General features: G+C 37.3%; 1 pseudogene; it reads right to left on the bottom strand.

The window, feature by feature from the left end:
* Nucleotides 1-825: 825 nt before the first annotated feature.
* Nucleotides 826-3,115, bottom strand: LOC128215172 (uncharacterized; annotated as a pseudogene).
* Nucleotides 3,116-16,654: the final 13,539 nt, after the last annotated feature.

Below are 16,654 nucleotides of genomic sequence, written 5' to 3'. Positions count from 1 at the left end.
AATTGATTCGCGTCAGGAGAAAACCTGCTTTAATGACATTTTTTACGAATTATTTTTTACATATTTGGAACAAGTAATTATTTATGAGCTTAACCATATGAGTTTTATTTATATGCGCCTATTTTTACTTACACAAAAATGCATTCAAATGAGCCAACCGTATAACATTTTTCTGAACGTTCTCTGTTCTACAACGTCACGTTTACGGCGTTAGATGTTCTGATTCTTTTCTTTTAATCAGGCAGAAAAAACAAATTAAAATTTTGATCTATCATTCCATTACTATCGTAAAAGAATTGCACATTCAGTTGAAGTTCGATACATGTCAGTATGACGTCACGTGGGTTGCTAGGCAACTGTGGTTGTTCTTTTTTACTAAAGTGTAGTATTCCAACGGGATGCGCAGTTTTAAAGTGTTTAATTTTAAAATAAATCAAACAAGATTCACAAGCAATATTCTTTAATTTACAACAAAAGATTTGGATCACGGGTGACAGTCAATATAATATATTACATTTGACACCAAATGCAAGCATACATCTTAACATGAACGTTATATAATAATCATGTATGTGGTGTACCTACAATTATCTCGAAGTTAATTTTCTATCAATATTTTTCATGTAATGCGTGTCTTCAAAAGCATTGTTTAACGACTATGGATCATTCGACAACACATATATATATATATATGGAATAGTGTAAAAAACAATAATATTTTTTATCATAAAACAGATGGAATAACTTAATTGATAAATATTCAAGTGTCTCTTATAATCTGACCACTGCATATTACATGAACGTCTTTTAAGATGCAACCCCCGCTCAAAACTGTTCCCGCTTCTTTTCGGACACGTGTTTGCTTACACTCCGACGGAGATATTCTTTCCTGTTCAAGCTTAGACCAGCCGCTTGAACTGGTTCCGGCCTGGTGTCCACTAAAAACCTGAAAGAGCGGTCCTTAAGGAGGTTGACATGTGTTTCTTCGCCACTCCTTTTTTCCATTACAATCACGATGCCCGGCAGACCGGCTGTGAACCTGAAATGTTGGTATTTCCTAAAAAAGAATGAAAAATATTTTAATATATTAAAAATAAATGTACAATACAGTAAACCTAAATCTCAATAATAACGTAACACACAAATATTTACCGTATTCCTACAAATGACTTGAAATGCCTGGATAGGAACGATTTCCAATCTCTCCAGATCCACTGCGGGTAGCGCAACGATACGTTGGTCACAGACGACCGGTCAACCACTCCTGCCAGCTCGTCAAGCGTCTCTGTATTATGACGTCTGTATGCCTTCTTCAGAGTCGCAAAGCCACTGTCCACATGGCACCTGGCATGACCTGCAAAATATTTAATTTATTTCCTGACTTTTTCAACTAAAACAAATTGGGAACTTATCTCGAAATTTCGTATGTATTTTGTTAAAGTTTTGATATGAAATAACGTACCTCGTATTTGCATCAAGAATTCGATCCCTGTCTGCTGCCCGGTCATAACACGCCATAGGAAGTAGCCAATGACGTACATATATAGGATCTGACACGAGTTGTCATTTAATACAAGATTTTATTTAACGAGTTCATGAAATTTGTTAGTAATCGAGCCTCTGGCGAGCTTATTAACAACTTTCATGGACGAGTTTAATAAAATTCTAGAATTAAATGACAACGAGTGTCAGATCTTTTTATCACATGCTTAAAACAGTGTTTTTATTACCAATTAAGTTCCACTTTCTGAACCGATTGTTTGACAGCCAAAGTACTCAGAGTAGAATGTCAATGATGCGCCATATAAATAGTTCAAAATTAAAATGACAAAAGTAACTAGCAGTTATCAAGTTTTAAAAGCTGATAAAGCGCTTAACAAGTCACAAATATAAAAATGTGTAGTAAAATATCCAACAACATGAATAACAAATGATTTTAACCAAAAAACCCAATAAGTACACAATTTGATGACGTCACACTCAGAGTACATGCATTTACGCGGTTTATGTGACCTACATCGGTCTGTCAAGTTTTCTGTGTGTACGGATTTAAAAGTTATTCGCTGTCTCTTTTTACGATAATTTTGCAGCGTTTTCTTGATGTACATGGTGTTTCACAACATGCAGATGATAACGGCGAAGCCTTACTCTGTACTGCATGGATGTTGCTGTTGAAAACCAGGAATGTTTCCAGAGAACATGATGTTCTAGCCGCCATGGGATGCGTAATGAGATGTCTGTGCTGCGGAATTCGTATTTGTGTTTTCGGTACCCGACAGCTGATTAAATTGGCAAGCAAATGGCATTGATTGCATATTGCTTGTGTTGGTCAAGATGGAGATGTTTGAAATGTTCTTGTGGTGTTTGTCAGTATATTGTGGCTATATTTGTTGACTGACTGGATATTTCTGTGACTAGTAATCTGCATTATCTGGTTGGCGGAACATTGTTATCAGAAAGTTTTTGTACAAGATGCTTTCTGGCACTATGACTCGTTAGCCATTTCTCTCCCGAAAGTCTTACAGCTTCATTATTACGGTAAGTATTTGTTGGCATTTAAACCATTTTGTTTACAAACAATGCGGAGGGATATCTAGGTTGCGTGTGATTAGTATGGTCAATCGAAATGTCTGATAGGTTATCTTACACATTTGTAAGATAAAAATTTTCGTAATGGGTATATTACACGGAAAACAAGTGTAAGCATGTGATAAGTTTTTATTTTGCCCTGCAACAAGAAAACGTTATGACATGATTTTCATGAAAAAATGTTTCTTTATCACGAATGAAATACGATACATAATTATATAAGTTTTTTAATGTACATAACATTACATGAAATTATTTTACCAAATAACTAAATTCATTCGAAATTAGCAATGAAAAGTATCACCCGGACAATTGTCGGCATGAATAGTGAACGTTTCGACCGGGACACAGTGAGACTCGAGCGCATAGTCGATCATGGAAATACGGCGTTGGGTCCATGTGTTTCCTTCCCGTCTTTTCCCATGGCTTCAGCTTCATCAATTAAGAAATTGAGCTGTTTCCTCGCGCTGATTCTGAATCCGAAGATTTGTACTTTTCGCAGGGAAAGGAAGAATATTGGGCTCATCTGACGACTGTAGTGGGGGAGACTGACCCACTGACTGAAGTCAAACGTGTAATTGTGGAAAGTGTCTGATTCCATCTGAGCCCTCGCTACACAAACATTATATACCTCCCTTTCCTATAATGTAAAAACATGAATGCAAGGCTAATTGATTGCTCAGCAAATGTATAAGGTATGATATTTTGTAATTCTGTTAACATTGCTGTACGGCATATAGCCTGCATATTTCAATATGACAACTTTGTCTATTAAACAATTTACGTGAATAAAAATACCACCACTTTATATATCAAAAATATCGTGTAGAATGCTTTTCTTACTTGAATATCTTTAAAACGAGTCATATTGTATGATAGCTGTCAGTCAAACACTTATTGTACAAACGTTAGTGTGTACCTGTTGGGCCTCAATGATATGGGCGCGTATGACTCCTGTTGCCTCCATCTTCTCTTCCTCAGTTACGGCGTTGGCGATCTGCTGTCTCATTTTCTCGCATGTTGCGCACACGTCATCTCTTGGCTTTGCTATTTTAATATGGGGGACGCATGATGACCAGATTGTTTTAAATGCAGACAGTTTCACTTGCCGTACATTCTTCTCCGTGCAGATACTACAGTAGTCTTTATGGAGAAGCAGCTTCGTGGCATCGGATGGCAAAAAACACTGTAGGCAGGTTGTCACGGCCGCGTGGTGCTGCTGAATACGGGATACCCTTTTCTTCGGCCTGATTCAATATGAATTGCACGACGCGCTGGACATCATCGAAATTAAGTGCGTGCTTCGGACGCCGCCATGTATTTCCATGCACTCGTGGTCCAGTGCCGGTGTCGTTCATGTGCTGGATAATATTATTTAGCGTTGTCCGCTTCACATCATATAATAACTGGAATGTTTGCCTGCACACAGCACTGCCATCAACGTGGAACTTTGTTCTGGCACGCACCCGCTTTTTGCCTCGTTTCGTTTTTTACAGAATCATACTTCTCGGCACTAAGAACGTCCATAAGAAATAGTTCCTTTTCTTCTTTTGATTTCTCCTTACTTTCGAGAACAATGTTATAAGCCTCATCAAGTGTAAAGTTAGACTGACATTGTTTTTTGCATCCGCAGTCTTCCATGAATCGTTTTGTGTTTAAATAGTCTTGGCAATCTGAATCATATGTACACTCGTTGCTGCTTTCACCACTCTCTGAATTTAGTGATAAAACCATTTCACGCATTTTTGTTTGTACAAGTGCCTCTGCGTTATCCGGTGGCTCACATAGAACTTGATCATCTTCTTCTAACTCCTGAGATCCATGTGGTGTTCTTCCAAAGTGCTCCGATAGGATACTTTCAAGCTCCTGGAAAATATTAAATTTAAATTCGTTCAATTGAGGTTTAATGCTATGAAATTATTATTGAACAAATTTGAATGCACAATTTATAAACTTCTTTGTATTTAAGTAGAAAAAAATACCGACTTATAAATGCTTTTGTATCTCTTTCCATTTTTATAAAATTTTGTGCGAAAAAAAATCAAATAAGAAACTGCCGGGTTCGAACCCGCAGTGTATGGATAAGTAGTCCAACGCTCTCCTAATTGAGCTTGACGGGCTTTGTGACATCGTTTTTTTTCCATGATTTTTTTTCATTTCACGTTCCTTATCCTTTTCTCTATCATTTATAATAACTATGCAATGCTTGTAAGTTCAATATAGTTGACTATTACTCATATTGGCTACATGTGACAAGTTTATGATGAACATTAAAGCTTTTTAGAAAATCAAATAATAATTATAAAGCGTTGTTTTTTTTTATAATATTTACATATTGAATAATAACTACGGAATGTCACTTAAAACTTATTAATCGGTTTTATCATCTTGCAGATGTTAAATTAATAGGCTTTTAATTGCCTTAAATCTAAAAAAAAACAACGCCTTATTAATATTTGTTATTAGTTTAACCTGTCCGGAATTTCACCAAAAATATAACTGATTGAAGCAATATCACTGAAAAAAACGCTATATAGGGAAAGAGAAAAGATTGACCTCTAATTCCTCCTCCATTTTGTCTCGGTTCTTCTTTCTTCTTTTGTTAAAACTGGTAAACAACAAACACACAATGTGTGACACATAACCTTCAACACCGGATATCAGGTAAAGACTCTGACGTCATTTCAACCAGGTTTTCCGATGACGCACTAGATGTCATTAAGGCAGGTTTTCTCATGACGCGATCACGGCCAGCACGAATTGGTACAGTTGTAGTCGACAATTGCCGAAAGTACCCGTCTTGATACGATCTTGACCGAACGTTATCACGGAAACACCTGAGCGGAAACTGCAACACAAGCTTACCGTTTATTTCATATACGAGTTTGACAGTTCTCTTTCATCTATATTTGACAAATTAGAAGGTTCCGATATTGTTTTATTAAAAGAACATCCGAAAAGAAACACGTGTGTATAGCAATGTTTATAAGTAAGTTTTGTTTAAATGCGTAAATAAAAAATTCTGTTCTCGACGTTCATTATTCATAATTATAAAATAGAAATTGTTTCATTAATTGGAAATAGTTTATATATTTTTTATTTTGTATTTTGTGGACAAGCTAAATAATACACTTAGGGTATGAAAACAATTACAAACAAAACTATGTTATTACTTAATATGTTAAATTAAAGATGGTATTTAAGTTTCGGGAAACATTTGTTTATTTCGAAAGCAAACCCAAATATGTATGTTGAAAATTCGTCGTTCATTTTTTTGAATAATATTAACATTAAAATCAAACTGGCATTTTCTGTTGGTTTTCTCAATCTTACAATGAAAGTGCAAGCGCCAGCATCTTTCCCAAGATTGTTTAACCAAACCCGGGTAGCAGAACATGTTAGTTTCGTTTTCATGTTATTCGCCACCTTGTTGGCACGAAATGGGGGATACTTTCACACAAAAATGTGACAGTCTGATAGGCAAATCTTGTTTACAAAATTGCTTCCATTTTGTTTCGTTAGGTGATATAGATACATTTTGAGACATAACAAAGAAAGAAAAATAATCAGAATATCAACTTTGTTGTTAAAATTAAGATAATAATAAAATCAAACATGAATATGGACGTTGCTGGATATTGAACTTAGTAAACATTTAATGTATTTATTTCATCATTTTTTATACAGTCATACACATTGGGTGGCCCTTCATCTACCAATAAGTAATACTTGTGAAAAGCAGAAATTGAAAATAACATACAACTTTTGTGCCGCCATTACTGTCATTATTTCTGAAAATTAAGCTTTCTTAACACCGAAAGTCGACATTGCATCGGAAAAGCCCAGGAACAAGCCTGCCAGTATAAGACGTCAAAGAAATCTACCGCCCACTCGAAGGTCACGTGCACATCATCACAGGAACGACAACAACGCGACTAGGAAATTCTTCGGTAAGTAATGTGATTGATTGATGATGATGATGATGATGATGATGATGATGATGACGATGACGACGATGATGATGATGATGATGATGATGATGATGACGATGACGACGATGATGATAATGATGATGATGATGATGATGATGACGATGACGACTATGATGATGACGATGATGATGATGATGATGATGATGATGATGATGATGATGATGATGATGATGATGATGATGATGATGATGATGATTATAAGTGATCAATAACAGCGCTGATGAAATAGTTATTCGCGTTATATGTGTCTCTATTAGAAAAATCCTCCAAATAAACGACATAGGAGATTTACGTGCACCCGATCAGCACTGGGTAGCCATCAGTCATGTTAAATGCGGAGGGAAACCGTGTCGTCCCCTTCCCCCTGCCCCGCCCCGGCAGACCAAATTTCCGGCACCCCACGTCTTCCTGATAGCAGGTCCGTATGTTACAATCTGGAAATATTTCGTTTTGTAAAGTTATCTCTCAACGATAATCTGGAAGAAAATGATGAGGGCTTTAACACATAACCGCCGGAATAAATTCAAGGAGCTACATAACCGAACTAAGCCTAATCCACGAAGAATATTTAATCCCTTATAACAGGATCAAGCTAAGCAAACACAATTTGTTGAATTAATTGTATAGACATCCCATTTCATAGAGGTTTGAAACATTTAAAGATAAAATATCTTCAAGGGACTCGTTCATGCTTTGGCACAATTTATTTTTCGTGTAAGGCATCTAATCCGAACTTACTGAAAAAAGTCCACTTTTGGCCGATTGTTCAGAACTTTGTTAAAATAAACAACATTATGAACGTCATCGTTGTTAACTTTCAGATCGATACTGCTTCGGAAGTTTAATGGATACATTTGTTATTGCTGTATTTTACCAAAAATAGAAAAAACTGTTTCAGCTGTACTTGATTTTATTTTAAGTAGGTGAGCACATCACCAATTAGTTTACCTTTAGAAGTTAACAACGATATTATTAATCACATGTTAACTTTAACAAAGGTCTGTACAATCGGCCCATTAAGTATAAGATAAATATTCTGGTTTTAATGGGGTGCGAATCCGCGCCGGTACAAAAAAAAACTGACAACAAAACCTCACGTCTACAATCGTATTCAAATATAAGGATAACTGAACCTTAAAGTCAGCTGTTGAATCGCGTTAACTTCAAAGATAATACATGAGCATAAATCAACATTTGTTGAAATATTCCAGCCGTCAGTATGTTAGTTTTGACTCTCCTAATGATTTGCCATAATTCAAACATGCATAAAAGGTGCATTTTACAAAACCATGAGCGAACCCATTAAGGTGACCATAAAAAAAAATATTTTTTTTGTTGAATCAAGATTAAATAAATAAATTAAGAACTTTTAGCGTGTAAGACTAAAGACATTTCGAGATTTTGATTTCCGCCTTGTCCTTATCAATATACAGTATGTGTACTTAAAATACAACCTACTTTTTACGCCATTGAAATTACAGAAAGGCAACCATTAAGTAGTAGACTTAGCCATTTAGAATTTAAACTTTAGCGCGTGTTAAAACGTCTGCTGACTGCCAAGCATTCGATACACACTCCCTGCGTCAGATTTTGCGTCGTCAATTTATGATCAGCTAATGAGGTTGTATTCGAAGTCAGTTAAATGAAATGAAGTGAACTTTTAATAATTAAGAAGAACTCGTTCACTACGCTCACTCCGCCAATTCTTTATAATTAAGAATTCACTTCATGTCATCTAATGCACCAGTCAATTGTAACCACGGCCCCCAGGTCTGGGGAATAGGGGGGGGGGACTTTGACTTTCGGTCAAGCCGACCACGGCTTAAACATCTGTCCTGCGTGGAGGAATAGATATTAAAATCCCCGACAAATGCTCCCGCACCCCGGGGACCCAAGGTTAGGCGAAAACAAAACCACCGCATTCACCAGGCACTGCGGGGCCACCTGAAATGTAAAAACACGGCCCTTTTTCCCGGCTAGCCCTGGTTTACCCCCGGACATGGGGGGAGGGGGCGTGGTTACAATTGACTGGTGCATAACTACTACATTGTTTGAGAATGTCTGGTTCCCTTTCTACTATGTGACAATATGAAGTAAACAAAGAGGTAGGGGCCAGTAAACCAGACTCCGTTTATCTATGTACTATTTTGTCTTTCCTTTGCTTTTCAATATTTGTTTTGAGTGCAATATTATTTAATTTCAGAACCGACTGGCGAATATACGAATAAAAGTAAATTAAAACAGTGTTTGTCGCAAAGATACATATGTGTACGTTCATGCATAAAGAAACATTTGGCGATTAATTTTCCCATATGTGACCTTTAAAATCATACATAAATACATAAACTGAATTCCCCACTTTGCAGTTGAAAATTCGCGAATAATCGACTGGAAACATATGTGTACGTTCATGCATAAAGAAACATTTGGCGATTAATTTTCCCATATGTGACCTTTAAAATCATACATAAATACATAAACTGAATTCCCCACTTTGCAGTTGAAAATTCGCGAATAATCGACTGGAAATGGTCGAATATCCGACTGGCGAATATACGAATAAAAGTGAATTAAAACAGTGTTAGTCGAATCCCTAGTCCAAATAATTGTACGTTGGCGGATTTTTTTTAGATTTTTGATATGGCAAATCCTTCACGTACAAATTGTTTAGTATCAAAAGTGGGTAGTTGTTCCGATCAGGATTCCGGGTTAAAGCATATAGAGTCTATAAAATATCATAAAAACAAGAAATATTACCAGATAATGTTATTTTATATTAGTTCCGTACACAAAAAAATAAATATCCAACTTATAATTATGAGTTTGATGGCGTTTTTTCATTTCATTCTGTCAAAACATAACGATATATACATGAAGGGCACCTGCAAGGCTTCAGGGCACAGTTTTAAATCGCTCGGAACATTTCGGCCATGGCCGAGTTGTAACGATTGTACAACGAGGTCTACCTCGAAGCTTTGTCGGAGGAGGCCGAGTTATTACGATTGTATCGAGTTGTTCCCCTTCGCATAATTGTTTTTGTGTCAGTCAACTTTCGTTTTATTGGAAAGGTAAACAACTTGTTTTAATGCATTAAATGCTTGTTTAGTGCAAAATAACATTTCACTTACATGGTAAAATATGAATATAACTCTTTATGATCAATTTCAACCATAAAATACTTCACTTAAAACAATTTCAATATTTTTAAAACACCCCCGTTTTTTGCACATTCCCGTTTAGACGTTAGGGATTGGAAGAATCCCGTATAACACGTCTATTATTTTAGACTAGTCGAATCCCCAACTGGCAACTAGCAGGTTGTTGAATATTCGAATCCCCAACTACCAACTACAAACTACCTTCCAACTTTACCGTCATTGTCATTAGATAATATTTATGTTTATGATTTATTTTAAATTAATTGTAATTATTGGACCTCGTTGATAAAATATTTGGGATTGATGAATACTTTACAAGAAAAATATCCTTTCTTTAAGAAAAGAAAAATGAGTTTTAGTTTCGAAATTTCCATTTTATTTTAGATGCTATTACATTAAACTCAAACTAGATTTTTCTGCTGGTTATTGCAATCTTACATTTAAAATGCTAATGGCGCTAGCATCTTTCCCAATATTTCTTTATAACCGAACCCGGGTAGTAGAAAATGCTAGTTTGATTTTAATGTTTATGCCACTTTCAAACAGAATCAAATAAATTTTGAACAAATCAGCTAAAACAAAAAAAGGCAAGAAATAATCAAGTAAACTTTTTCTATTTGATTAAAATAAATACATGAAATATGGGCGTTGCAGAAAATGACATGGTTTAACAAAGGCCATTACTCAGAAATAATTCAAAAGATTCAGATGAAACTTGGTGCAAATGTTGCCAGAGCAAGAACGCCCATGTAAAGCAAAATGCATTACTTTGACTTAATAATTGTTGAGTAAAGTCTTTTGTTCGACTAATAAAGATGATATTTTTTATAACAGACGACCGTTCACGTTCGATCCATGGTGTTCTTGGTTTTATATTAATATAATGTACTTAACCAACTAGTGTTTTGAGTATGATAGTATAAATACGTTTAGGTTGTACATAATATATGGTTGTCGTTTTAACACAAACAATTAACATTGATTGTCAGCCTTAAATAAAACCGAAATGTTAAACGACTGGTATGCCGTATGCTGTTGTTATTGTATTTTTTCTTCAGAAAATCCGCCATTAACTTGAAGCCGACACCAACCCGGAAAACACTCGGTGCTTGCGTCAGCAGGCTTCTGTTTGATGACGTCACACCAATGACGTTGCCGGACCAAGGGTCACCTGAGCACTACCATAGTCACAATAACATAACCAGCAGGGGATTGATTGGTAAGGGATGTAATGACTTTTTTATAAACACGCGTTTGTATCATATATTCGGGGAAAGAAAACAAACTGTATTTAAAAGCAATAATTGTATTACTCAAAAAATAAGCTAGGCGGCATTGCATATTAGCGCAAACAATCGCAAGAATTAGGAAAGAATGATCTGCAACCCATCAAAAATGTTTTCGTGAAATTTGTACTTGGATAATGGGAAATTGATTTACCTTACATTTAATTTTCCTTATTTATCAATATAAATGATCGATAGTGTGTGTTATGAAGGACGTGATAAAGGATGAGTGACTTGATGCATTCGGAATACCTCGGCCATTTTCCATCGAAAACAACCTCTGATGTATATGGACGATTACAATGTCAGAACTCTTTGCAGTGTTACTACGCTGCAAGTAGATCGCGTAGTAATTTCAATAGAGCAGTTAAACTTGTTGATAATACGACCCGAATGACTTTGTGAAGAATCTTAAATAAAAATGCAAGAATACATTTAACAGACAATCAATTTAAACTTACTAATAAAAAATACACGTTAAACACTACAATTAATTATAACTATGATTTAAACCTTTCCGAACTACTTCTACTTATGTACCGGCAACAACCGAGGTGTTCCGAATGGACTTGGTAATGATGGCCATATGACATTTTGAATCATTATAACTATACATTTAAAGTGACACTCCTATTCAAAATCAATAAATACACATGTATAACAAACATCAATTTTGACTGACAAACCAAAAAAAGTACTTACTAAATTATGCATTTATGGAACATATCAATAACTGATAACAAGATAGTAACCGTGTATTTAAAAGCTGAAAACGCAAAAATATTAAACGATTGGTGAGTGCTAAAAGATTTGCTGTGATCATCTATCGTCTGCTTGTTTTCTGCACATTTCTGTCCAATTAAATTTGGTATTCTTAACAAGAACCATTGTTTCTGACAACTATTCATCCTTTTTGACATATTGAAATAACTGAATAAATTGTCACAGTGGTTGATATATTGAAACAATATTATTAATTGTGGTAAATTGTATTTTGGAGTAATATTGCATCTTAGAGCTGCACTCTCACAGATATACCATTTTTACAACTTTTTATTTGTCTTGGAAAGAGCAAATTTTTGGGTAAAAATATGCAAACCAATGATATAAGATTACTGACAGAAAATCAGATCGTAGACTTTCATATTTCCGTTCGAAAATTAATGTTCTATGGCTTAAACCGTTATTAACGGTTTAAAAACGGTTTAGAAGAGGTTTATCAACTTAAATGTAAAATTTTGCGATCTAATGTTTTGTCAACAGACTTATACAATTCGTTTCCATGGCTTTTCGCAAAAAAATTGGCTCGTTCCAGGACAAAAAATAAAAAAAAAGTTGTAAAAACGTTCAATCTGTGAGAGGGCAGCTTTAAAGAGGATTAGTATTATTGGTAAATGTGTATTTTGTATAACTGTAAAGAGTTCATTGATCGACGTTCAAATTGTAACTGTTTTTATGTTTTATGTTCCAGGACTTCCCCGATTTCCCACGGCGTCCGTGTCGTAAAAGATCTATTCAGACCACTGGACGTCGAAGCTGTTCAACCACGTGACATGATTCGCATGCAGCTCTGAACCTGCTTCCGTACCTGCAACTCTGTATCTTTTACCGCATGCAGCTCTGAACCTGCTTCCGTACCTGCAACTCTGTATCTTTTACCGCATGCAGCTCTGAACCTGCTTCCGTACCTGCTACTCTGTATCTTTTACCGCATGCAGCTCTGTACCTGCTTCCGTACCTGCAACTCTGTATCTTTTACCGCATGCAGCTCTGAACCTGCTTCCGTACATGCAACTCTGTACCTGATTCCGTACTTGCAACTCTGTATCTTTTACCGCATGCAGCTCTGAACCTGCTTCCGTACCTGCAACTCTGTATCTTTTACCGCATGCAGCTCTGAACCTGCTTCCGTACCTGCAACTCTGTATCTTTTACCGCATGCAGCTCTTAACATGCTTCCGTACCTGCAACTCTGTATTTTTTACCGCATGCAGCTCTGAACCTGCTTCCGTACCTGCAACTTTGTATCTTTTACCGCATGCAGCTCTGAATCTGCTTCCGTACCTGCAACTCTGTATCTTTTACCGCATGCAGCTCTGAACCTGCTTCCGTACCATCTACTCTGTATCTTTTACCGCATGCAGCTCTGAACCTGCTTCCGTACCTGCAACTCTGTATCTTTTACCGCATGCAGCTCTGAATCTGCTTCCGTACCTGCAACTCTGTATCTTTTACCGCATGCAGCTCTGAACCTGCTTCCGTACCATCTACTCTGTATCTTTTACCGCATGCAGCTCTGAACCTGCTTCCGTACCTGCTACTCTGTATCTTTTACCGCATGCAGCTCTGAACCTGCTTCCGTACCTGCTACTCTGTATCTTTTACCGCATGCAGCTATGAATCTGCTTCCGTACCTGCAACTCTGTTTCTTTTACCGCATGCAGCTCTGAATCTGCTTCCGTACCTGCAACTCTGTATCTTTTACCGCATGCAGCTCTGAATCTGCTTCCGTACCTGCTACTCTGTACCTGGTTATGCACCTGCAACGCTGTACCTGCTTCCGTATCTGCAACTCTGTACCTGCTTCCGTACTTGAAACGCTGTACCTGCTTCCGTGCCTGCAACTCCGTACCTGCTTCCGTACCTGAAACGCTGTACCTGCTTCCGTACCTGCAACTCTGTACCTGCTTCCGTACCTGAAACGCTGTACCTGCTTCCGTGCCTGCAACGCTGTACATGCTTCCGTACCTGAAACGCTGTATCTGCTTCCGTGCCTGCAACGCTGTACCTGCTTCCGTACCTGAAACGCTGTACCTGCTTCCGTACCTGAAACGCTGTACCTGCTTCCGTGCCTGCAACGCTGTACATGCTTCCGTACCTGAAACGCTGTATCTGCTTCCGTGCCTGCAACGCTGTACCTGCTTCCGTACCTGAAACGCTGTACCTGCTTCCGTACCTGCAAAGCTGTACATGCTTCCGTACCTGGAACTCTGTACCTGCTTCCCAACTTACTACTATGAACCTTCGAACGCACCTGCTACTCTTATCTACTAATATACTTGCTACTCTGTATCTGCTCTCGTACCAGCAATACTGCACCTGCTACAGTTCTGCTATTCTGCACATGTTACCGTACCTAAAATTCTGTACCTGTAACTGTATTTGCAAACGTCCCTGAAATTCTGTACCTGTAAATGTATTTGCAAAAGTCCCTGAAATCTGTACCTGTTACCGTATCTGCAACAGTCCCTGCAATTCTGTACATGCTACCGTATCTACAAAAGTCCCTGCAATTATTTGCCTGTTACCGTATCTGCTTCTCTGTCCCTTATGTCTTACCTGCTACTCTTTTCCTGCTACAAAACTTGCTACTGTTATTCTTGCAAGCGAATGAGTTGCTTTGGACCTGCTATTGTACTTGCTACTTTGTACATGCTGCGCGTACTTGTTGCGGTGTTTCTGTGTCAGTACTTGCCACCTTGTAACTTCTACCGTATTTGGTACTCTGTTCCTGCTACCGTACAGGCCACACTGTACCTGCTATCGTACCTGTTACTCTGTAACAGTAACTGTACCTGCTACTCCCCAGTGAGCATAGCCACATCGGATAGGTATCGATATCTGGTCGAATTATCTGTATATCGGCACATGATCCTCCGATAACGGTCCGATATTTGCTTTATTATCTCATATGTTTATTTGTTATCTGCAGTTAAATTTTGAAATATTGAATAACTAGGAGACTCTCATCATATATTTCATGCTTAAGAGCTTTTCAAAAGATCTGGGGTTGTGATTACAAACAGTCTCAAGTCCAAGTCTAGACTCAAGCTCAGAAAAACATTTTGATAAAGGAAGAACAAATCATATTTATTTCATTTTTTTTACAAAAAATGGTTAATATTAGTTAAATATTTCAATAGCAATATGTTTCAGCAAATTTCACCATTAATGCTCTAATAAAAGGAAGATTACAATAAAATGATGTTTTGCAACAATAAGTCTTAAGACTGAACTCATTGAGGCTGTTCTTAATCACTGCCCCAGAAAATATATTAATCCAGCATCGGCTAAATATGTGATCAGACCAGATATGTGTCAAACGCGAAATAAAACCTATAGTCTTATGAAGGTAAAAATCTTTTTTGAACATATTTAATATCTCTCTTGATTTTAGTTTACATATATTTAACGCTACAGAAAGTCGTTAGATGAAGCTGCGCTATTAAATGTGCTATATGAAACTGTGCTACAGAAAAAGGCCAAATGAAACTGCGCTATAGAACAGTGCTAGATGAAACTGCGCTACACACAAACGCCAAATAAAACTGCGCTACAGACGAACGCCAGATGAAACTGCGCTACAGACTAGTGCTAGATGAAACTGCGCTACACACAAACGCCAAATAAAACTGCGCTACAGACGAACGCCAGATGAAACTGCGCTACAGAATAGTGCTAGATGAAACTGCGCTACAGAATAGTGCTAGATGAAACTGCGCTACAGCATAGTGCTAGATTAAACTGCGCTACAGACGAACGCCAGATGAAAAATGCGCTACAGACTAGTGTTAGATGAAACTGCGCTACAGAATAGTGCTAGATGAAACTGCGCTACAGAATAGTGCTAGATGAAACTGCGCTACAGAATAGTGCTAGATGGAACTGGTCTACAGAATAGTGCTAGATGAACCTGCGCTACAGAAAAAGGCCAGATGAAACTGCGCTATAGAACAGTGCTAGATAAAACTGCGCTACAGACGAACGCCAGATGGAACTGGGCTACAGATTAGTGCCAGATGAAACTGCGCTACAGACTAGTGCTAGATGAAACTGCTCTACAGAATAGTGCTAGATTAAACTGCGCTATAGACGAACGCCAGATGAAACTGCGCTACAGACTAGTGCTAGATGAAACTGCGCTACAGAATAGTGCTAGATGAACCTGCGCTAATGTTCTTGCTCGCTGCAATATTTATTTTCTGCATAATAGCAATTTCGACTTATAGTATACGTTTTCTGAATGAATAATAGCGTATTCTAAAAGTTCACATGTACTGAAAAAAAAGCACAGTATAAAGCTATGTTCTTAAATAATATGACCAAGATAGCAAATATTTACTTGCACTGGTTATTCTTCAGGTTTCTGCAAATACTCCAACTAGTATGATACGACAGGCCTGTTTCGACCTCTGCTTAGTTGATGACGTCACATCCTTAAGACCACATATATTTATACAAAGCCAGCATCCCGCAACTTCCGGCTTGGAAATAAGCGTCACAGAGGCGTTATGTAAGTGATTGTCTGTCATGCATATTGATGTGTATTACTAACGTGCTGCTGCTGCTGCTGCTGCTGCTGCTGCTGCTGATGATGATGATGATGATGATGATGATGATGATGATGATGATGATGATGATGAATATAAGTTAATGATAAAAATATACATAGTGTTAAACTACGCTTTAAATAAGTAAGTGACTTATGAAAAATCTCACAACAAGATAGCAATTGATTACTGACTGAATTTCTATTTTTCAGTCTCCTGCAACTATCGCCGCTTGTGGTATGTTGGTAACCTAACAAGTTCAGAAAACATGGACACATGCATAGCCCTCCTCCACAACT

This window comes from Mya arenaria, chromosome 13 (assembly GCF_026914265.1).
Source record: "Mya arenaria isolate MELC-2E11 chromosome 13, ASM2691426v1".
Classification (NCBI taxonomy): domain Eukaryota; kingdom Metazoa; phylum Mollusca; class Bivalvia; order Myida; family Myidae; genus Mya; species Mya arenaria.
This window is presented reverse-complemented; position numbering and strand designations above follow the sequence as displayed.